The following is a 25,588-nucleotide window of genomic DNA, read 5'->3' as shown; positions in this document are numbered from 1 at the left end:
ATTTCTCTTGTTGGGCCATTGTCATTTTTAGGGTCTTCACTTTTATAATTGTCAAATGCTTGTGTCTGTACCCTAACCTATTCATTTTCACATCTACAGGTCTAAAGTAAAACTGTCTAAAATTAAACCTAGTTCTGACAGCTAAACAGCTACATCCAGAAACTTGCACATTTTCTTTCCCAAGCTGGTACATTTCTGGGATTTTATTTTTACAGTTTTGTCTCGGATCTTTCAATTTCACCATGAATTGCTTTGGAAGTGATAGCTGGTGGTGTTTCTATCTGTAAACTTATGTCTTATGTCTCATAGCTAGCTGTACCCATGCTTATACTGTACTTGTCGAATTGTGCAGTCCCTCACATCAGAAAAACCTCAATTGGGAATTGAGGAATTTATGAGGAAATTCATCTCTGTTTGGCAACCTTTTCTCGGTTACTTTGATCTTCTTGCAGTGCAGCTGCTCAGATGACCTTATTTTTGTCTGAATGAACTTTTGATTGCCTGCTCACAACAATTGATATCTGTCTTCTGACCCTCTTTCTTCTTCCTTCTTAACTCATTCTGTCCTTCTTTCGTTTGCCTCTGCTCTTATTAATTACTCATTAACATCTAGAACAGCACTTTTCTAGATGCCTTTTATATTCTAATACTGTTTTGTAGTCTAGGTTTAAGATATTCTTTATGTACACCCTGTAGTACCTCAATTATATACAAAATTGTATTATTATTATTATTTTATTATTATTTGTGTTGTTGTAATAATAATATCAGAACCAAGATCATATTCTGAAAAAAAATGGTTTCTGTATCAAGTAATTGTTACAATTTTGGATAAATCTGAACAAAAACCACCTGAAATAAATTGAGGTTATGAATCTATACTTTGTTCTCCATTCTGATATGCCAGTTGAACTACGTATAGTTATGGCATAGGGTCTTTTGCTATCCCTATATGCAAAATGACATATCCTTCTTAATATATAGTAGAATAGTGTCCTCTGTTCGGTTGGAACGTGTTCTGTTGAACAATTCAAAGATGATATTTTCAGATATGTAAGTGTATTATATATTGAAAAAGTAATTAACAAATAATTACATAGAAATCAAAGTACATTCATTTTTTTTTCCGTTAATGAGGAGCTTTGTTCTCATTGAAGGAGACCTGAGCATTACAATGCATGGTGCTGATTAATGTAAAGTGCTTTGGTGTTTAGAGAGGGTTGAGTGACTAATGGATTGTGTTGGTAAAACTATTTACTGATTCGTAATCATTTTTATTTATACTGCTCTCATTTGGAATGAATGCCTCTGTACAAATCACACTCCGAGCCCTACTCTGCACTTTCTAAAAGCAGCACCTGAATTTAAAATGAGGCATCTCAAATTTGTCCCTCATCTCAAAAATGGAGCTGGAATGAAAATTTCTATTCATTACTATTCATCTCACTTAAAGCAATATAGGTTTTGGAGAACTTGTTGATTTGTTCTTTAGGTATTTTTAAAAGTCTATGTACAGTATATATCTAGCTTACACTTATCAAACATGTTTGCAAAGCTTGGTAAAAAAACCTTTTTAACTTTATTTCTGTACTAAATATACCTAGAGGGGATCATTTAGAAATATTTGTCATCGCCTTCTAACAAGCCTCTATGAATAAAAGATCAAGTATTAATCCTGTTTATTATTTTGTTTTAAGATGATATGTTCAGCATTATCCCTTGAAAAATAAACAGTGGTAGTCAAAAATATACCCTTGACACAATACTGAAATTCTGAATTCTGAAACCTACAGACAACCCAAAATATTTTAGAGGTGCCAGTATACAAACACATTGCGTGGCCTCTTCTCGTGTTTGATAGTCTGATAAGGAGCTTTGCTTCTCTAAGTACCCAGAAGATGGCAGAAGACACTATTGTGCTCCTCGTTAGAAATAAATTCCTCCTTTCATATTACATTCATCTTCACTTGTCATCCTCTCACTAAGTGCTGAGTGTAACGTTGACCCTGAAATTGCATCATTTAATCTATAATCACATATTGCCAACATTTCTCCTTTTTACTGCTTATCTACTGCATTAATTCAGAAACTGTATGGCCTGTCATAGCTTTAGGCTAATCTCTGGAGAAAAGTTGTTCATAAAATTTAGATGTGTAGAAAAGCCACAACACACAGTGAAAGTGAAACATAGCTAGAGATTGTGCAAAGAATGGAAAGATCAGAGGGATCCAGACCGACTGTATTCATATGCCCTTATAATTTTCTGGCTCCTGAGTATAAATTATTAATGCACTTAACTAAATTGTAATGACTGCAAATAGCTCAGCTGTGATTCATTGGATTATAAAGCCAGACGCCAAGTCACCTACAGGCACAACCTGTTAAGATGAAAGTCTTATCGAACGGATTCTCAATTTATAAAATTCCATTTTTCGTGAGTGGAAACTTGGCACTCCAGAGATATGAGCTACAGCTTCATTGCATAAGTAGCAGAATCCTGTGAAACAGCCACTGTGGTCCAGTAATGTCTGCATTGGATCTTTCTGTGCAGTGATGGAAAACAGAATGGTTAATTAATAACCCAAGTGGGTCTTCTTCTAAACCTTTTCTGTGTTATAAAATCAGTACAAAGTAGCAAACCACAGCAAATAAGACAGGAGTGATAAATCAGAGACATACAGAATGCCAAAGTGAGAAAAGTATAGAGCTATTGAAGGAATTCAAGAACACTCTGTTAAATTAAGTTTAAAATGTAAGTGACTTTCTTATATAATAAAAAACATAAGAATAATTAAACTGTCCTGTTATTCGTGTTTTTATCATTTCATACTATGTGTTATTTGGAGATTTCCTTGCTTCTACCACTTTTAATTATTTTTGTACTATTTAAAAATATTTTTTTTGTAATTGCACAACTTTCACAAATCTCCTTGGATTAAGATCCATAAAACAGAACAATTTAATACTTTATTATACATTTTTCTATAAGATTCTGTTTTATGAAATATACAGTATAGTATTGTCATAGCAGTAGAAAATGAGTGAATTGTGAAATCTATTAGTCTTACCAGGGTGCGTCATGTGAGGGAATTGCTTTTTAGACAATTTTATTATACATTGATTTAAATACACATCTAGATTGTATGGAAGTGAAGATATAAAATGGAAATTATTAAAGAAGGAAAGATGAAGGGCACTGTTGTGCAGTACTAGGCTATTAGAAGTTTAAGTATACAGATGTGGGTTCACATTTCAGGTGAGGTTGCTGTTGTACCCTTAACCAAGTTACAAGTGCATCGGGAAAATATCAAGATAAAATATGTATAAATGCTAAAAAGTTCAGGTGGGTAGATGTGTCAACATGCGTAGATTGCAAAGGAACAAGTAAAGGTTTATTCCATGCTGAAAAGAGAAGAAAGGAAACACAACGTTTCGGCTGTGGAGCCTTCTTCGGGTGTCAAGATTCTTCTTTGGGTGACACCCGAACAAGGGCCCACAGCCGAAATGCTGTTTCCTTTCTTCTCTTTTCAGCATGGAACAAATCTATTAGTTGTTCCAAAATGTTAAATACTTTATCTAAAAATGTAATAGAAAATATAATAAGGATAAGAGAAGACCTTGGAGCCCCAGAGGTTTCCTTTTTTTTTGCTGTGTATATTATTTATCCAACTACAGGTTTTTTAAGCTAGTGGCTATTAATTTAAGTGAATATTATGTCTCGGTTTGTCAAAACTTCACTTAACATGGAATGAAATTAAATACATGCCCGAATGATATTCTCCACAGTATTTGAAAGAACCAAGCTACACTGTATATGCAGATTTCTGCATGAAAGTATTTGGACCATCTGGCTCTCCCATTTGGCTTGAATTATATCAGGCCAAGTGGAAATACATCCCCAAATGTTAATCAACCTGTTTTAACTTTTAATTTCATATTTGGAGGTAATGACTATTATTTAATTTAAGAAAAAAGAGCTGTGTCACTAATAAAGAGCAAAAAATGTTACATGGCCTCTGTATGAAATAATTTAGTCATTTGCATTCTAATAAAATAAAGTGCAGAACTAGTGATTACTTATGTGCAGTGTTTTGTACAAAAATAGTTATAAAACAACACTTTTCAAAGAAAAAAAAATCTGATCTACAGAAAAAAGTAACATTCACTTGCAGTTTTAAGAGCAGCAGGCTTACCAGAAAACAAAGCTATGTTACAGCACACAGACAATGTTGCACCCTCAAGACTATCGGAGTGCCGGGTTAAAAAGCCTAAGCTCCATCAACAGCTCCTCCTGATGGACAGGAAAGTTTCTATTTAAACCAAAGATGAGTCAGAGTCTGCAAACCAGCCTGGAGAAATTAAGATTTTACCATTCTAAATATGAATACAAACCTTTTCTAAATCAGATTCTAATTTATCATCTAACTTAGAATTCCAAAACAGGGTTGGGGCACACTGAACTTGAGAAAACCTCATTTTTATTTGGGGCAAATAGCTTACTGTACTGACATTTTTACAATTCCCTAGATATAACAATGGCTGTTTAATATGAAATATTATTAATGGGCTTTGCAGGTAAGGATCTTTAAGACCTGTTTAGACCCTAGCACATGATCCTATTGAGTAGAGTCAGACCTGTGGTAATGATTGGTATTGTCTTATGGTTATTATTTTAAACATTATAAATATTGTTGTCTCAAATTATCTGGCTTTTCCAATGAATTGTTTAAAAACTGAATTTGTAAGTTCAAAGGCTGTTTGCACAGTAGCTATCCACTTCACCTCAATTGTGTCAGCAAAACATTGTTATTCATGAAAGCTATTGTTCTTGTACAGTATATCAACTCAATATCATAACAAAGGCAATTGAATTCTTTTATTTCTCGTTTAAATCTGTTATGATTATTCTTTTAAATTGGTTATTTTACAATGCCTTTGAACTACATGAGATTGAAGACGCTCCATTTTCATTGCCTCACAGAGACTTTTTTTTAAGAATCAAAATCAGGATCCCTTTGCTGGCACAACAGACACTTTTTGCAATTAGCACATTTCCCCCAGAGAAACTCTTAATTAGAAAACAAGCTGTAGTTAGATAATCAAGATAGGAGAATAAAGACCCACAAGTTCCCCTTGATGAGGATTGAGAAATAATGAACATGCTATTAATTTATTTGGCTGATGCTCTTATCCAAAGCAGCTTACATTTGTGTTCATTTATACAGCTGGGCGTCTACAAAAGCAGTCTAAGTGAAATTTCTTTCTCAACGGTACAACAGCAGTGCCTCACCCAGGGCTAGAACCCACAACCATCCTATCACACATCTGGAGCCCAAACCACTGCTGCTCATGGTTGCCTCTAGAAATACAGAGGTAGTACTGTATATTGGCAAGCTGCATAAAATGCAATGAACAGCATTTCTGTGATCAACAAGAAACAGCATAAAGCTAAAATCAATATGGGCACAACAATGACAATAATATTAACCGTCATCATGTTAAGCATCATATCTGAGACTGTCCTTTGTTATACTTTAATAGTACAACATACTGTACAGAGGTTCAACAGGCACTGGGATTACCACACATTTATTTATTGTGGTAACAATTCCTATTGTGGATTTATTACAACATTTACTTTAGAAAGTATTGAAGTTAAATGAATAACTGGTTTTATACAGTGTCTCCTGCTAATGAGGGCATTATTTTATGTAAATTAATGCAGATCTGACATTTTCTGTTTTGAGAAGGTGGTTTGCGTAATAGTCTGATGGACTGCTTTCATTCTGGATGATGGATTTGATGGGCCCGCGCATCCTCTGCTCATTGATTTTCCACTCAAGCACCTTTCATCATGATGACCTTCTTCAATAGAAAGACTTAATTTTTTTCTCTCCTTTTAATCAGCTTCATGCTGTTTGCTAATTTGCAGAGGTTTGGAAAGGTCTAAAAGAGAGCTAGCTGCATGTTTGTAATTCTGTGCCTTTCCTTCCTTTTCAGTTTTATTTTTCTTTTTTAAGACACTTCTATAAGGGAAGAAGTTCCTTAATCTCCTCTGACTGAAGGGCAAATTTAAAGCAATCACTTTCAAACTGGGGTCACCCAGTTTAAAATCTAATTTAAAAATTCTATGTATGTGCATTATTTACTCAATATCAAATCCTAGTCTACAATGTAGTATACTAAAGTTCAGTATTAATGGGCAGCTTTTTATGAATTGCAATTGCCAAATATGTTTCAGTAGTTCAGTTACATCCTAATGAATGCAAAAGAAGGATGAAATATAAAGAGCATTTGGTGTGACTCACCTAGCTGACAGAATGACAGCCCAGCTGTGAGAATGCGTCAGTCTGAACCCCACCACCACCACCCCTCACTATTGCAAGGAGTGAGCTAGGAATTGCTGCAAGGGTGTGGTTAGAGTTGTGGGAGATGTACGAGTGAGATATGAGCGTAACGAATGCTCTGTCCACGAGGTAGAGGAAGGACCCTGTGCGTTGTTCTGAGAGTTTCAGGAGATCGGGAAAAGGGTGAAAGGGACAGGAGATCGAAGGCTAAATAGTCGCTGGCTGAAGTGGGAGTCGAGGGACTTTTCCAAGGTAGAATTTTCCAAGACCAGAGTTTCAATCCGAAAGAGAATGTTTCGGTAGAAACAGCGAGGTAGGAGCTTCAAGGATAGAGGCTAATACCGAACGCAGACCTGAGGGTAATGAGGGTTTAAATATCCCGGGAAGTGGAAGGTTTGGTTATTAGTGTGATGTCGTGATTGGATAATTGATCAGTGCGCTGGCGCTTGCTGGAATTACCAATAACTGTGGTCGGTTTAGCCAAAGGTGCAAGATTAGGAACTAATCTTCCTCCCAAACATCTGTTATAGATGTTATAACATCTGTTATAAACTTCATTTATTATATACCTAAATAATTTGGAATGGCTAGTTGGTTTAAGTCTGTTTTTTCCTGACAATGATTTCAACATTAAGTTTGGAGAGAATAAGACTCGTAGATGTGGTCCTATGAAATGCCCACCTGCAGAGTCATCCGTCATTTGACACATTGCAGGCTGCACAGTACATGTTTGGTAGAGCTGGCAGTGAATGGAAGACTAGCAGTTCGTCTCTCACCAATGCCACTGCTTGCATGTAGACACCTAGAAAGTCACAGGTCTCGCTGTCTTTCAGAAGGTTAAGAGATACCTGGCGACCTCATTACTTCCCAATCAATGGCACACTCTGCTAACTCTATGCCAGTACTTGGGGAATCTTGGTAAGTCAGTTGGTGAGACAACCCAGGGTTGAGAACATTACTTCTCTCTTGACAGCAGGAGAACATTTAATAAGGTTTAGCATTTTTATCTGTCAGGGGCACCCTTATTCAAGCGATAACCTTCCACAGGAGCAACCTTCTTCCTCTAATTCACATTGACGGTACATGTCAAAATATACCAATTCCATTGGTGAAACAAAGCAGAAAAAAACTGTATTGCAGAATAAAAGCAAGCCCTTAATTAGTCTAAATAACAAAACTGCTACAAATGATGTGGTGATTTTCATCTCCCATCTCATCACGGACAAAATTTTAAATATTTTAGCATCCAGCCTCTCAATCAAGGAATAATGCTTTAATATTACAAAACAAAACCACTCTTTTCTAGTGGATGGAACACGGGGGAAATAATTATAGAGAAGGCTACATCTGTGAATTTGTTGCAAATATGCTACACTTGCCAGGGTGTCCTGACAAAGAAGTGGGAATTTGATATAATATAGCAGCCTCTACTTTTTAAAGAAGAAAAAAAGTCCCTAATGCCTAGATTTTTGTAATTCTTTGCTAGCCCTATAATTGTTCCTACTGTGGGTGTGTTAATGTATATGTTTTATGAATGTTTACTTTCTTTACATAATACAACATTAATCTGAAATTTGTAGTTCATGTTTTCAAATCTTACTACCAATGGGGCATATGAATATGTACAGTAAAGCCTTGATATATATGAATTCCATATTTGTGACTTGGCTTATTTGTATTTGTGATATGCAAATGTGCCTATTCTCAGGCTGCACAGTAGAGCATTTATATCACACAACATTAATATCTTGCAGATCTACTCTGAGGTCGTCCTCAAGGACAAAACCTGATCACTGAACCCTTCGTTTGTAGATTTTCCAGACTCGGCAATCAATAAACCAGTTCCTGCCTCCTGCAGTTAAGGCTTCACGCTGCTCATGCCCTGTGCTCCACTCTCCTTGCCCCTTACCCGCAGACTCAGGGCGATAGGGCCTGAACAGTTACTTCACACACACGTCCCTGATGGAAAGTAGTAGTGTAATACGCAAATCTTGGTCAATCCTTCTTGGCTGGAAACGCTCTAATGCATTCTTTACCTTACCAGTGGTCTGACATGGCAACGACCATGTAAGGGGAGCCTGTCCAGGCTCCCACCAAGCGTAGTTCAAGACCCTATGTAGACGGTATAATCTGTAAGTAAGTGGGGAAATCTTCTAAATTTGGTAAATCTAAATCTGCAATTTCCCTCATGGGATCAATAAAGTATCTATCTATCTAAATGTAACAGGAGCAGGTCCAGTCTCCCACGAAGCGTATTTCAGGACCCTATGCAGACGGTATAATCCGGAAGTAAGTGAAGAAGGACATCAGGGGAGGAGATGAGGAGGATCAGGACGGGTTGACAGACAGGGGGGCGTGACTACGGTGATCCGGTGCTCGGGGGGCGTGACGATTGCAAACAAGTTTAGGTAGTCCAAAGGGGGAATCCGGGACGCAGTCCAAAGTCCAAAACCGGGGGATCCAACCAAGATAAAACAAACACAGTTAAAATCCGGAACGGGATCCGGAACGGTTACGAGGCTAGGCGCTCTGAGCCCCGGACTCAGATGGTCAGGATGCCATGATGAAGCCTATGCCGTCGGGTCTCTCCTGGTGTTCCATCACTATGAGAACATCACAACATCAAAAGCCAAGAATCCCGAATGTCAGTCTCACCTGGACAGAAAGTCTCTTGCGGTTGCTCCCTTCTTCTTCTAGTAGCCTACTGGCAAAATGAAATTTTGAAAACCTGGCAAAGAAAGGTCCTGGTGACCTATGACCTATCCATACCAGACTTTAAGAAGACAACCCAAATCTTCCAAGTTAATGTTGAAGAAGTGGATTTCAAGACCTAACCCAGAGGGCAAACAGCTCTATACACATCACTCACAAGGAAGAGGATGCTGAGCTGTTGGAAATGTGACATGTTTTACCTGCCAGAGAGAGGAAAATCTATCTATTATCCATCGTGCTCCCTACCAGATGTACCAGGGTTCACCCAAGTATCTACGCAAAAGTTTGTTTTTTAGGAAAATGTACAATCAGAATAAGATACAATACAATCAAGGTGAATTATGAGTGAATTATTGCGCAGAATGAGAACCTTTGGTGAATGAAATTCCAAGATGGCCATAATCCCAAATGTCATTTCATTTTGGAGGCTTTAACACTGAGCTTAGACCCTAAAGAAATATCACTAGACAGCCATCACAATTTGCAGTGGATTAAGAATCTCTAAGGTGTGCAGGCATATTACATTAATCTTGATGATTTTGTGTGAGTCATAAGCTTAGAGTTACAGTACAGCAATAACATGTTACTTATCTAAAAGCTGAATAATGAAGAGTGCTAATTTTTCCTAATACGTTGTAGTCATTTTTTTAAAAGAACCTTTACTCTGGTACACTGGGATAAAGGAACGTCAAAGAGTGTCCTTCTGTGATGTGTGCTGATAATGATATCTGTCTGTATGAGAGCAGTTTAAATAATATGAAACAAAAGCATGTTCTCTAATGACATTGCATATCTTAATAATCCAGTTCCTCTTTTCTTAAATTAAACAAAATTTGGATTTTATTTTAATACTTCTCATGGCAATAAAACTGAGATCAAACAGTATGCATATAGTAAAGGCACAGCAAAGATCAAATGTGTAAAATGGAATTAGAAGTAAAAGTCTAAAAAAGATCTTCAGATGAGTTTTGAAAATAGTAAATGACTCAGAAACACAAACAACAGCTGGACAAAACATTGGACAACACTTAGAGACTGAGCTAATAATACAGGATAATATGTTACAGAGAGAAGAAAATGGGTTTGGACAACAGGTGTCAGGGGCTATGTTGACCTTAAGTTTGCATTGAATGTAAAGTATCCCCTAAAAGTAACCTTATCCTTATGAGGGTTGATATGTTTTTCGCAGTGTATTTGAGCTTCCTCCCAGTTGATCAAAGTTCCTCCTTCTGTTAAAACATGTTAATCACCATAATCACCACACTGTTCAGCCTTAGACTTACTGGACCTCAGACTGTGTGGAAAATACACAACTTATCTTTATGCAGTACCTGGTCTTCTGCATATGGCCAGCTGATCAACTAACCCTGAGCCATTAGATCTGCCCATACCCAAGACATCACAATGACCTTATCACCATCACCTTACCCCACAACGAGTCCTGAGCTCCGGCTAGATTAAGGCTTCATAGCCCCGATCAAAGGTCTCACAGAGCACACAAGACAGAAGAAACTGGAGGAAACAGTTTGCACTCCAGTATCCAGGAGAGAAATTAGACACCAGAAACTGTACAGAGAGCAGTGGAGAAAGGCCCCAGCATAATTTATCTTCCCTCTCTACCCAAAATGAGACTTCAAGACAAACAAGGCAGGGAGGAACATCAGGGACCACATTGTTCAGGATGACTGGGACTAAGAGGATGCCTAAGAATCACCAAAGACAAAATGGCATTTCATCCTTTACTTCGGAGTAGCGGGCCACCAACTGGAGCTGGTTTTAGAGAATAAGCCGGACTTTTCCTTTAGGACATTGGTTTTGGTTACTGGAGCTTCTGAGACTGCTTTGGGAGTGTGTGTCCTCGTGGATGATTTGTCTCATGTGTTCTTATGTTGGGTGGGCAGTGATAAAAATTACTGTGTTATGGGGCTGCTTTTGTGCAAAAGGTAAATTGTAGTAATAAAATGGGATATTACGTAGGATAACTGTCTTGTCTGGTCTGTGGGTGCACTGATAGTTCTGGGAGATCAAAAGCTGCAAAGCTAACATACAAAAGCAGTTCCTGCATTTTGGGGTCACCATCAGGGTTGAAAGTATCCAGCATTTATGGTGACATTTATGGGATGGTGACACATTAGGTGTCACCATCCGTGAAAGACAGTTATATTCTAACTATCGTATATTAGCTATTTTTAACCACCATTTTTAACATGTAAAACATACCATCTCCCCCTGTATTTATGTTTCAGTGCAAACTCAGGTCACTGGAATGCAATTTTGTTAATCTGATTGTACATCTAGGTATTTGAGTTTAAACATTAAAATAAATAGCTTACATCTCACCACCATATCAGCAATTCCTCCATAAAGTTGCTAGAGAGCACTTCATTATTGAGATCCATCAGGGATTTTAAAACACTAAAAGTGCTTTAGTGCCATTTATGGGGCTCTAAAATAGAATCACCTAATGCAGACTGAGATTATATGATTCTAAAACAAACTCCCTACACTAGGAGGCTTGCAAACTCATGTCCAGAATAGTAGATCTGACAGGTCTCTATTGAAAGGGCGTTACGAAATATACAGTATCAGAGATTATGGAAAGAAAATTAAGCAAGCTCTTGGAATGGCAGGCAGGACAGATAAATGTTTCCTGAAAATATAAAACATACTGTATAAGAAACAAATCTTTAGTATCAGCTATATATCAAAATGGTTAGCTTCTTTCCAGAATAGCTATGCAAACCTGGAACATGCAGTTACCAGTACGTTGCAGGGAATTACCATATTTCCTTCTTTGATAAGGTATCTTTTAAGAACATAAAACAAGATAAATGTTTGGAAAAAAGAGGAAGAAACTCATCCAGCTTATTGCATTAGTGAAGTGAACTAGTGAATTATTGCATTAGTGAAGTTTTTGCTATATCATTAATAAAGTCAGAAAATGACTTCACTCTCACAATTGTGCGCTTTCTGCTTCAGAGTTATACTACAAAGCAAATACACAATATCTTCTACAAATAGCTTTTAACAAACAGTAACACAAGGCAGTGCAGGTTAAACGTAGCCTGAGTACAAACCTGACTAGCAACAGAATATCCTCTAAAAACACATACCCACATTACACAACAGTTTTCTTACCATGAGCTCAACAGTATATACTGTAGAGTTATTATACTGTAATATGGAGGACTGATTTAGCTGTCATTGATACTGTAGCTGTGCAATCAGGGTTCTTGGGAAACTACAGAAATCAATGGCCATTGTCATAATGAATGAAGAGTGTGCTCTCTGGCTGTTAGAGCACAGGAATCCCTCAAAACAAAGTGAAAATTGTAATCCCTTAAAAAAATCAAGCAGTGAGTAGAGTAGACCATGTTGTACCCTGTTTAGAACGATCTTGAGTCATCATGGATCTTGAGTCACATGATGTTGTTCTTTTCAGTTACCACCAAAATCACTATTTGAGATGACAGGTGTTTCAGTTAATATCACGGCATATACCGTCAATTACTGTAATACCAAATAAAGTAAATAATACTATGATTAAGTAAATAACACACAAGGATGAAAATGTATTTAAAAACACTGACAAATCTGGTGATTTTTATTCCGGGTATTGTAAGAGAAACGGATTGCAATTTTACATTTCAGTTACTTTATATAAAGAATTGAAGTGAAATATTTTTGTTACACCTAAACGTTAGACAATAAGTATAAAAATAAGTATTGATTCAAATAGAAAAGATTTTCTAAGTATGTGAAGGATTTCAATCTGCATGATCCTGGATTACAAAAAAAATACATTTGTTAGAAAAAAAAACTTGTAAAAGGTTCTTGTTTTTGACATTTTAATTTCTGCTTTATGTTTAAATGATCTCTCTCTCAGTCTGCCGCTCAATAGTTTGAGTGCCTCTTACCTTGTCCGAATTAGCATCCTCTATAAACATGCGAGGCAGAGAAATGACAGTCCTGTCACATCAGGTGAAGTATCTGACCTTGAGAATGACCCAGGAGAGAGTGCTGCTTTTCTGGGGGTTAACGAGCCCTGTAACAGCATAATTAAAAAAAGTAATCACAGCAAGTGCTTCTTACGTTGCTTGCGAGATAGATAACATAAAGGGTTTCAAATTAGTTGCAGAAAATGGTAATTATTTTTCAGGTGATAGCTTGCTGAGCCTTCAGTAATTGCTGTTTGTGAACATATCTAGTGTCATTTGTTATTTTTGATTTGATAAGTGAATTTCAGGCAGAAAGTAATGTTTACGCTATTTGTTAAGTAGAGAGGCAAAAATATTGTCCAAAACATTACATTAGCTTTATGTAACTGTCTCTCTCTTAAATCTAACCTCAACTGACTACATGTTACATTAGGGTTATATATGTTATGTGACCGAATTTACATAACAATTGAATAGTTTAAAAATGCTTAGGTCTCTCTACAATTTTGATTTAAATGAAACATTGCCTATAAAACTGCACTGTGCAACTGGTCATTATCACTGATTGAGAGCTCTTCTCCACTTAATGAAAGTTTTGTAGTATTAATTATGTTACAGTAAGTGAACCAATGAAAAAATAGAACAACTATCGAAAAAAGATTCATCTGAGGTCCTTGGGGGCTTGACTTTTCAACAAAAAACCTGGCTTTTCAACAAGCAAATCCTGGTCTGAAATAAATTTTGCTCCATCATCATTTATTTTCTTTGTGGTTAAAATGTGTGCATTCACTGCATACAGTATGAGAAGACAGTGAAGGATTTTAAGATTTTGTAAGACTTTTTTAACCTTTAGGGCTGAGATGTTTTTCTTCTATGTTCACATTTTATGCAGGCAGTGAATTTGTTTTGTACAATTCAGTGTTTGATTTGTATAGTAATACTTCTGACTTTGCAGGTTATATGTTTTGCAAACCTTTTTGAATTAAAAACTTGCAGCATCATACAAATGGAAGACATTTCTGTCGAAATTTACAATATGTCTGCTTCAGCCATATTGCTTCCTTGCAGTGGATGTGTTGTGACAAAGTACTGTACATATTCCGTGATTTCATTTTCTGTGATACCCTGAAAATGTTTTAAATGAACGTAATATGTTTACAGAAAACTGCAATGAAACAAAACAGGGCCATATCTTAAGAAATGCCTATTTAAAGGGGAGCTGCAATGGTATTTTTATATTTCAGAGTTAGAAAGAATTAATATTGATGAGTGCATTTCAAACCACCATAAATGTAAAATGTACACAGTTACTTTTAAAACCTCCAATTTACATCACAAAAGAGATGAAATTTCCAGGTATTGCAGCACCGTATTCTGCGATTCAGAACAAGGTAACGAAACATCCAGTGACATGTTGCGGCCTTATTACATTGTAAACAAGCAGGCTTTTGAATACATCTCTTTTAATCCAATAGAAATATTGCTCTCGCCTCCAAGACGGTTTTGCTGACAAATACTACTTACTTGTTAACTCTGCATGCAGATCACATTGTGACATTTTTGTTGTGAAATGTGAGCTGCAATCTGAACCTATTCTCGTGTACTGTATATCACATTACTTTAGTCATTAAAGTGACAAGTGAGCAGGAAGGGCTGCATCACGTTGCAGTACTCGTGAACTCTCGCTTTCGACTGCGCTGAAACCAGGGGATTGCGACAGCCTCGACTTCCTGTACTTTCACAAAGTCCACGATTTTGTTTGCTTAATTTGAAAATTGTCGATTTTTTCTGTACTTTCAGTGAATGTATTTGTTACCGAGATTTAATAACCGGACTGAGAAATTAGGACTGCAGTTCCCCTTTAGAGTATTTGACTAGCAACTGGTGTATATACAAACAAAGCAACTGGCCAGCAGGATACCAGTCAGATGGCAAAACTAGCGAGCACGACAGACTGTGCTCCAGTCATGCTGGGCCTTTGCTGGGTGGGCTTCAATCAGCTGTTGAATTCTTGACCTACCACACAATTGAAACCTCTGTGGCTTGCACCTGTAATACTGACATGATGTCAAAGCTGTCCTCCCTCTGATGAACTAGTTCTCATCTCTTTTAACATGAATAAGAAGCAGATGACCTAAGTGCGCAGTTTTGAGAATGCGTGTTGAGTCTATCTCTTTCCTGTGCCACAGTCGTTTAAGGTCTGTAGGAATTATGTCCTTGATCATCTGTGCCTGGGAAATCTTTATCTCTGTGTATGCTGCTAATTCAATACCAGAAGCTCTGATGCAGCCTGAATTACATCCAAAACAAAATCTGAAATAGGAATTTAATAGTTTCATCTTGAGCCTGAAACCATATAAGCATGATAATTATTCACAGACAAGGGTACTGCTGCTGATGTAACCATGAATAGAGATATGCAGCACATAGAAAAGTTAGAGTAGAAAGCTGTGTCATTGTATGAGCTGCAAAGGAACAAGCATTAATATCATATTGTAATGCAAATATAAAGAACTAACACCATAGCAGACTTTAGATTGAACTTAGACAAGTACCAGATTTCAATCATCTACCTGCCAGCCTTACTGTAGACATATTTCACATTTGGTTTATCAGAGTTGCAAGTTTGTCTAACAGATGCTATCTTCACTTGCACTCACACCAGGCCACCAATTATTTAATAATTGTGTTGCCTGTGATTGCTACAGTTGCTTTCTGTTAAGCTCAAGAGTCATACCTCGTGGTGTATAAACCAATTAAAAAAAATTTAAAAGTTATGTTCTCAATGTAGTTTTGCATTTTCTTTAGAATTCAGTACAGTTGCGCATATTGTACATACGGTATATAGCACTGACATATGTTAATTCAAAAATTAAAAAGTCTTCCTTACTAAGTTCCTCAAACTTAAAGCAGCAATAAGTCTGAGCTAAGAGCAACGTTGAGAACATCATCCCCACAAAGAACACCCCCACCCAGTACCGCATTCCACTCCATTTCCACGCCAGCATCTTTTCTATTCCCAAGGTCATCCACAACCTCTGACCCTTGAGCTCGAGCCCTTTTTCATGTCTCATCAATCATCCTTTATCACCAACCACACAAAATACAGAGTCTTCTTGTCCACAGCCTCCTTAACCATCCACGGCAAACTCTCCAGTTTGTAGTTTTTGTCTTTTGCAGAAGAGAAAATGACTGGCTGTACATTTCAAACAATATCCGAGAGTAGTAAGGATTAAAGATCTTTCCAAGCTCTTTCCAAGTGAGTACACTCACCTTTCTATCAGCATCCTTTAACAAGGATTCAAGGACAGAAAGACATCAGAGGCCAAACGTATCCTTAAACATGGTCAGTTATTTCTGTCTTTTCTTTCTTTTTATTTTTCAGGTAGGAATGAACTTTGTCTTGTTATAGATTGACATAGCTCCCCACGTTAATCACTGTGTATGTTACATATACATTTTAAATTGTGTACGTCAGTAATAATTTATTTCTGCCATTAAAATATGACATTTAGTTTAGCTTTATGGGAGTTACTTTAATTCAGTTATTAGCTTTATGGATGATAACTGTGCTGGTTTTTATTTCCCAAAGACTATTTTCCACTAGCCCTCAGTGGTAGGCAAATTTCTTTTTGGAACCTCTCCACTTGTTTACAGAATTCAGTTTATTACACTTCTCCAGGGATTCGTCTGCCAGATTTCCATTTGTTTGGACACACTTTCTCACCTGCCGTGCCCAGTCTCACTTGCTCTTTCTTCTGTTTTTTCTCATCCTTCCCTTTGTGCCTTATTCTGCATCCTTACTCTCTCTCCTTCACACCTGAAGTCCTCAGTCAAAACATTGTTTTTTCTTTCACTCTGTTTTTCAACATGGGATTACCCTCTGCATGTTCCTTTGTAGCCTGCAAGCTGATGCAGCTCCCCTGTGGGAGCTCCTTAAACTCTTTAAACTACACATGTATGTCCTTGTTTCTTCTAGAAAAGATAAAGAAAATAGAAATACACACTTCAACACATTTATTTAATAAATTAATGAACTTTGTTAATGAAAAAGACTTCGTCTTTATGCAATCAGAAAATTATTTATTGGTTGTTTACAATTACATGGGGATTTTACTATGCACCAACAAATTCAAATGTTTTCCATAAAGTATTAAACATATGTATCATATAAAGTATATAAAGTATTATATCATATAAAGTATGATATAATACTTATATAGTATGATATAGTACATATAAAGTATTTTCATATAAAGTATTAAATCTATGAATTGGCTTCATTACTCTGCTCTCCTCCCCACTGATAGCTGATGTGTGGTGAGCGTTCTGGCGCACTATGGCTGCCGTCGCATCATCTAGGTGGATGCTGCACATTGGTGGTGGTGGAGGGGAGTCCCCATTACCTGTAAAGCGCTTTGAGTGGAGTGTCCAGAAAAGCGCTATATAAGTGTAAGCAATTTTTATTAATTATTATTATATGCAGAATATCAGATATCAGATTGAAAGCCTGAATGTGCTTCTGCAGCAAGACCATGAAGTGTTTAATTCTGAAAACTCAAAAAGAAGGATTCAGAGCATACATTACATACATACAGCATACACTGTGTTAAACAGTGATCTACAGCACATATACTGTATGCATCAGCATTTTATTACTGGTCACAGAAGCACATTTTAAACCCAAAGTCTTAAATTTTAGAGAAAATGATTTACCTTTAGCATCAATATGTGGGGGGAACCAAACTATCTTGTTGTGGTCTAAAATTTCAATAATTGCAAATGTTGCTTAATTGCTTTTTTTGCTAGTATATTTCTTCCATCTGTTTTCGTACCTTGCCTGGATTTAATAGTATAGCTGTTTTAATATGAAAAGCACATTGAAGGAAAATGCTAAAAATAACTTTTTTTCCCCTTGAATTAGTAGTGGAAAAATAGAGTACCAGCAAAGTCATTGAATTTAAGTTTCCAATTATGATTCCAATTACATTTTATTATTACAAAAGACCCTTAGGTTTAAGGGGGCAAATAACTAGTATTGACAGTGATCTCGCCTTTATAGGGAAGGGGAGCTATCCACAAAGATTATTACCTGTCTGCAAGTATTTGCATCTACTTGAATTCTTCCTCTGACTTCTCAGTTTAGTGAGAATATTCCAGCAGACAGCAGTACTGTACATTCTCCCTAGGGCATCTATAGAGGTCACACAGTTTAAGTGGACGATATTGATATATGTACTGTATAATGTAAAAAAACAGAAAAGCAAAACAAATTGATCCTACTGCAATGGAATGTGAAAAAATACATTTTCTGAACTAATAAATCAGTCTTTAGTGATTTTTGTTATGCATAAGCTTTGTTGTAAGATTACTTTACAGAGACATTACTACATACAGTGTGGTGGTTAAGAAGAGAGATATTTACAGTAGGTAATTCTGTAGCCCAACTCATTTGTTGTAGTCCTAATACTGAAAACTGCCTGTGTTGGATATTGTTCCTAGCTAAAATTATTGATTGTACTTTGTGATACAGGAAATTATGTTATAATGTATAACAAGCAAAAAGTGAATACTGTATGTGTACAAGAATGTGATATACAGTCATGATTCCTGATAGTTGAAAACTACTGCCCGCTTACTGCTGTAAGTCTCTGTAAGGACAATGATCCAAAACACCAGATCAAAGCTATGGTGGAATGGCGTTAGAATATGAAAGTGGCTGTCCTTGAATTGCCCAGTTAAAGTCCTGACTTGAGTTGAATGGAGAATTTGTGGAAAGACTTAAAAACTGCTCTCCCAAGAAACTTGAGTGCATCTGCCGAGATGAATGGGCAAGAATTGCACCAAACGAGTGTGCAAAGTTGGCAGAGATTTGCCCAAAAAGACTTGTGGCTGTTATTTCTATAGCTAGAGGTCTTGACCACCCCTGCAGCATTACAGCATGCATGAAATTAAACTCATGTTTTGGGAATTAATGTGAAATTACATAAAATTGGAAACATACAGTATATTGAAAATTTTTCAAATAACTGAAAAAACATAATTCTCTTATCTACAGTCTGGAGAAGGTGGGTCTGTTTATCACTGTGGCCTGCTATCACAAATAACTACTCTATCTTCTAGATTTATGAAGTTCCAGTATGTTCCCTCAATTCTTTCCATAAAGGAGTTATGAGTTCAAAAGCCGCCACTTTAAAATGGTTGTAAAAAAACAACTCTATCAATTACTAATACACAACTTTAAAATACTTCATTTTATGAAATGAACTCTAGAATATAAAGAGCACAAAACAATAAAAATAAAATATTTGGACATATAATCAATAGACATGTATAAGATGGGCAAAACGTGAGACCAAAGATAAATTTCCTGCACGCCATTTTCAAATTAACAAAGCTACTATATACATACTAGTTGGTGTGACCCAGACCTACAGCTCCAGAATGCCAGCACATTCATTATTCATCCTCATAGGCATTTTGAATTTTAACTAAACTGCACACTGTAAAAGGGTATTTTCATTTGCATGAAGATAATGTGAACTAAATGAAGGAGCTATTAAAAATCAGAGAGTGAGTGTTTTGCATCTGTGATTCGGAATTGTTAATTACAAAGAAAGGAAAGCGGGAGAAATCCTTTTGCCCCTTTGTTTGCATATCAGTTGTTCAAAGCTTTTGTACCTCTGTAAATAACGAGACAGTACGACTATGTGTAGTCATTAATTAAACTGAAAAGTGCTGTCTGTGCTATGAATAATCACTCACATTTTACAAAATCCACACTTTATGACTGTATAAATATACAATAGAATACATTTTATTTGGATTATTTCATTCAGACATCAACAATCATTGCCTAAAAAACAGCAAAGATGTACACTTATAGCCTATAGAAAAAATAGAAAGAAATAGAGAAGAAAACAGAGAAGAAAGAAATAAGATCCTGATCAGAAAGATTCCTGGTAAGAACTTTCTGTGATCAAGGTTCTGTGAAACATATAGCTCTTTCATAGAGTCAACAAGCAATTGTTTCTGCTGTTTGGTGCTTACTGAATTTTATTTTCTACATGAACAAAAACAAATAAAAATATCTGTATCATAAAATTTAACCAGTGCAGTTTTTCCTCTATACAAGTATTAGTAGTTGACCGTTATAACAAGAAAAGTTATTTTGTATATTTAACACATTTCTTTATAAAAGTTCTTCATTGGTATTGCACCATATACTTGTACTTACTGTATGCTTTGGATCCGTCACCCACAATTACCAAAATTGTACCCCATCCTGGGTGCATAACCACTCAGCACATCAACACTTTTACATGGACTACCATCTCTGGCCAAATTTTCATCAAACTAATGAACTTCTGTACTGGCAGTAGAAAACTAGCTCCTCCTTAAAAATGACTGTACCTCATACCACTGCCTGCCTAGGTCAATGAACACCTGTCAAAAGAGAATAGTATTTTTTGGCAATATGGACTTACATGGAAGGGTGATCTATTTCATCGAGCTGTGAGTGCTATGGGGAGCTGCACAGGTATGGAATCTGCAACAGAAGAAGCAGAGGTTAATTGCACGTAGAAAGAACATGGCATTTTTTGTGCTGTGGAGCCTTCTTCGGTTGTTCTCAGGTCGCAAGCTCCAGAGTCTTTCAAACTTTTCTCTTCTTTTGGAGTTTTTGTGATGAGAAACTCCTGGATTTTCTTCATACAAACAGAGCATGTGGCGCTAAGGCGTGGGTTTTTCTGTACTATATGGAAGTTAACTGAATTTTGGGAGGAACAATGACAAGTGAATCTCGCACATCTGTACTTCCTAATGATGATCACCACCAAACTAGCTACTGTACGTAACCTGAACTCAAATGTCTCCCTTCGCACTCGTCTGAAGCATCCCTCCTCTGCCCCATCTCTACCTTGGAGCTGCCCTTGGTTCACTGAGTCTGCATGGGATTGGAGCCTCCTCGTCCTGTGGCCAGGAGGATAGCCATTAGCCAAGCCGACTGTTCTCAACCAGCATTCACAAGCATTCAGTCCTTGGATGTTGCTGTCCCTAGTGAAAGGCACTGAGGCTCTGGTCGGCCTTTGTAATGTTACTCTTTATTGTGACTCACAGGTGTTTAAACAGGTGCTCAAGGCTTTATTTATATACTGTAAATAATGACATATGCATGTGTCTATCTAGATAGGCTGTACTCAATTCCAGCTTAGAAAACAATCAGAGAGCCTCTTGATGATGCAGACTAATGTTCTGGAATGTTCAGCTTCCTTCTTCGGCAAGTCAAACCCATCTTCCAGGTCTTTGGGAAGTTGAAGTGAATGGAGTGGAAAACATGTGTGACCCAACTCAAGAAGTGCCCCAGGCTGGAATGAAATACTGGACCCCAAAGATGTTATGCAATACACTTTTTAGCCAATCCACACTCATACTGTATGTAGCGAAAATGAGCTCTTTCAAACCCACTGCTGGATCTAGGCCCCCTCAGAGTCCCCTCACAGATCCCTGCCTTTCCATCTATGATTAATCCTGCACACCTCAATTTAATCTCTTAGCTCTCTAGTTCTGAATCTTATGGGATCAGTGTTGATCCATTCTATTTGGTGTGAATCCAGAAAAAATAAAATATCACGGAGTTTTACTGATAATAATTCTTGAACAGGAATCTGTTTTGTATGACTGTTACTCACGATAGTAAAGACTCAAAAAAGGTATTATTTCAGAGAATTTCTATTCTGGAACCCATGCTGTGCCAAGTGGTAAATATTTAATTTTGTTAGTCTTTATAATGGTTCTCATTGACTGTTTTCCACGGTCAGGGTTCAGACCCTCAGAACTACCCAGCCCCCAGCACAGGGTGACATGCATTAGTTTATTAGTGTGTGGAGACTTCAGCAGCATGAATATTCTAGGATATTTTCTCCCAGCAGTGACTGACAACTTACATATTTAGAACTAATCTTCCTGAAATAAACGTGAAACTTGACAGCCATGTCAGCTTTTTTTAGCAAGATACATTATGTCTTGAAGCACAACTTTATTGGACATATTTTTAGAACAATAAACATTTAAATGATTCAATACGTGATGCAGAGAATCTGATTCTAATGTACAGAGGAATAATGCCACATGTCTGTTGAAACTCTTTTTTTCTCTTTTCTATGAATTTATTATGGGTGCTTATTTTGATAACAATGTGTACATTGTAAATTATGAGATCTTCTAATTCCAGTACATTCCTACATTTCTCATTCATGTTTAATTACATAAACATTTGTTTTGTCACTTATTACTAAGCGAAGTACTTACATTTGGAGTATTAAAACTCAGTTGAATTTGGCTTATTAGAAAAGTATCCCAAGAATAAAAAAAGGATACAAAAATGATGAATAAGATTAATATGATTTGACAGGCATGGTGTATGAAAAAGAAAACTGGCCCCAAAAAACAGCTAAAGGAAAGGTGAGATGAAATGCGATCATGGCAATGTTTTAGTATGCTGATATTATTTCAATTCACTTCAGGATGTAATACAGCAAAGCTATTAGGTCACTTTTATAAATGTATTACAAGCCTTTGAGTTTATAGAATAACACAGGATCTTTGAGATAAAAAACACGTATTATTTTGTTTTTTCCATATATAGTGAGTTTATAAGGTTATATTTTTCAAAATAGTATTGACATATGATATATACTGTAGGTATTTTGTTCTCTATTGCTCAATTTGTAAGTATAAAGTTTTTGGAAAGCAAGTCACATATTTTAAAATAATGGCCTTCTTATCTGTTGTAATTTGTAGAATCTCTAACTCCTTACGTTGCTTAGGGGGATTACGGAGTGTAAATTGAGTTTTAATTATTAAAAGCTGGGGGAGAAAATGGCCAACGGGAGTAAAGTGAGGATAGATGGGTTAACTTTGTATTTAAACGAAAAAGCATAAGTAAACAGAAATCTAAGTCATAGCTCCAATTCAATTTCATTTAGATTTGAATCTCTCCAGTTCTCAAATAAAAGATACGTACTGAATCTTTTATGGTTCACTTGGTCTCTTCTTCTGAATTCCCTCAGTACGGAGACACATTTAGACCAGCTTATCAATTGAATTCCTCTCCAGCAGCCAAACATTAAATTAAAACCAAACATAGATTTGCCAGTCTTAAAACCTCCTGAGGCTTCTCCTGGTTCTCACAGAACTTTGCTGCTTTCTCTACAGTGCACAAAAGTTTAGGCCACTCAGGGATCATAAGAGATGGGTGATGAAGGAATCTGGTAAAAAAAAGCTCTTATTTGAATTCAGGCTTTGCAGCTGGGGTTTGGCCCTCTGAGTGGAGCAATAAAGTTAACCATTGTTGTCAAGCTAGTGGCTCAGACTTCCTGGCAACCGCACTAAATTACTCAGGCTTTATGTGGACCCAGAAACAGTCCACTGTTCTGCAACAAAAAAGGCATTCAAGCAGAGAGAAGATGGCCCTCCTTAGGTTCTAGAAACTTAACTTTAAGCCAATGAATGGATGCCGGGGGCTTCCTAAGAAAATGACCGCTGTGGGAAATAGTAGTGATGTCATTATGAATGCATTTCTAATGTTTTTGTTGCTTTTTTCCTCCACTGTTCTCTTCCTGTTTCATTTAGGCCCCCTTATTAGGAACCTTAGAATGCAAAACAAAAAAAAACTAAGACCCCAGTGTGGCACGGTTGCCATGGCAATCCGAAAGTAGTGTTGTGTGGCTTCGTTTTTGAAAACCAGTCTAGGCTAGATGAGATGGAAGGGGGGAATGGCCAGATCAGCAGGATTTTGGACACCTTGAAAAACAAATTTGTAATCCTTCACACTTGGGTTTTTTGTTCTAACAAAAGGTTTGCAGCTCTGATTTAGTCCATGCTTGGAGAATAATGCTGTTTGCTAGGACTTAAGAGTCATTCAGCAATGCTTTTGAGTGCTTACCAAACTGAGAAAAAGCCATAAAAAACTTTTACAGCCTTTATTATACGGTTTTGTTAGGAAATGAATGCATGTTATGCATTTTTAAAGATAACTGTTATAATTTGGTTGTTGTGTAAAGTTTATCTGACATGTACAAGCACTTCAAAGTTTGACAAGCAAACTTTGGAATATTTTGATGGGAGAAAGCAATGTACTTCCGCTTTTCAATTATGTTTATTTTCTACAGTTTCAACTACCAGGGGTAAGCTATTCTTTAGAAGATGGCAAGACCCAGTTCTCACAGTATGGTAGGAATAATGACTAATTTTTGTCACGTATCTATAATGTCCAATAAAAATACAAGGAAAAGGAATCCTAAATTAAATAATTGTTATTATTATTATTATTTGTCATCATAATTTAATGTAATGGAGTGCTTTGCTTGCATGATAAAGCCCACTATAAATTATGGATAATATAGAATACTGTATACCATGGAGCCCAGGAGGGGCCATTTAGCAGGGAAAAAAAGTTATATGGAGGAAACGATTTATAATTTGTGCACATGAATTGTAAATCGTTCCCTCAATATAACTATTTTGTGCGCACAAATAACTAAATCGCTCCCTCGTTTTCTTTAATTCATGCGCACGAAATAACTTTTTCTAACTTTTTCCTTCACAAGGACAGGTGTGGCACTAGCAGTAAAAGAGAGGTGCAGTCCTAACTAGTCGTTCAAGAGTACAGTAGCTACAATGCCCTAATAACTCATCCCCAAACCAAAATAAAACTTCATCTCTATCCATTATCCCAATCTACAGCAATGTCGAATAGTTGGGCTTTATTGTACTAATATAAAGACACGGTAACGTGTTAACTAGTGTTTTATAGCGTTTTTCTTAGGAGTTGGGGATAATGCTGACGTTTAAGAAACTTTCTTTGTGCGTGTGACTACCGTGACACAAAGAAAACGAAGGAAAGAGAAAACGTTATTTCGTCCGCACGAATGAGAGAAAACGAGGGAACGATTGAGCTATTTAGTGCGCATAAATTGTTCCCTCGATATAACTTTTTTTCTTACTGATGGCCCCTCCCGGGCTCCGTAGTACACAGCCGTTACAAGGAATATCAAACACACTTTTAGGGAAGTTTTATTGAGAAGTTAGGTTTAAAAAAGAAACTTTGGGTTAAAACAATTGGTGGAGAGTTAAGCACTAGGTGACAGGAGGATGAGGAAGTTGGGACCCATGGAGAGTGAAGACTTAACCAGAGCGTAGCTGCAATGGTGGAGATGGGGTAAAGGAGGAAGTGAAATGACGAACTCAAGTGGAACTCAATAAAGGGATTTAGAGTTTTTCAGAAAGTAACATCATGGGGGTTTATGAATTATAGCAGCTCAGCTGAAGGAAAACATGGTTGCTGTTATTTCTACTGTTCTTTCAAGAACTCAATGACATAAACTGGTGTGCCGGTTGTTTTCTTATGTAGGAATGCGTTTTGCACCCTCTGTTAGAGTCTAGTGAGGTTAATGCTCTCTGGTTTGGACTCATATCGTAACAAAGTATTCTCAATGGCAAAATTCACAGTACACAATTTTCACACTATATTTCAGACTTTCCTACCTCTGGTCTCCTAGGTTTGAAATCCTGACGGTTTTCTGTGTCTTG

Source organism: Lepisosteus platostomus, chromosome 17 (genome assembly GCF_059453375.1).
Source record: "Lepisosteus platostomus isolate fLepPlt1 chromosome 17, fLepPlt1.hap1, whole genome shotgun sequence".
In the NCBI taxonomy this organism is placed as follows: Eukaryota; Metazoa; Chordata; class Actinopteri; order Semionotiformes; family Lepisosteidae; genus Lepisosteus; species Lepisosteus platostomus.
This window is presented reverse-complemented; position numbering follows the sequence as displayed.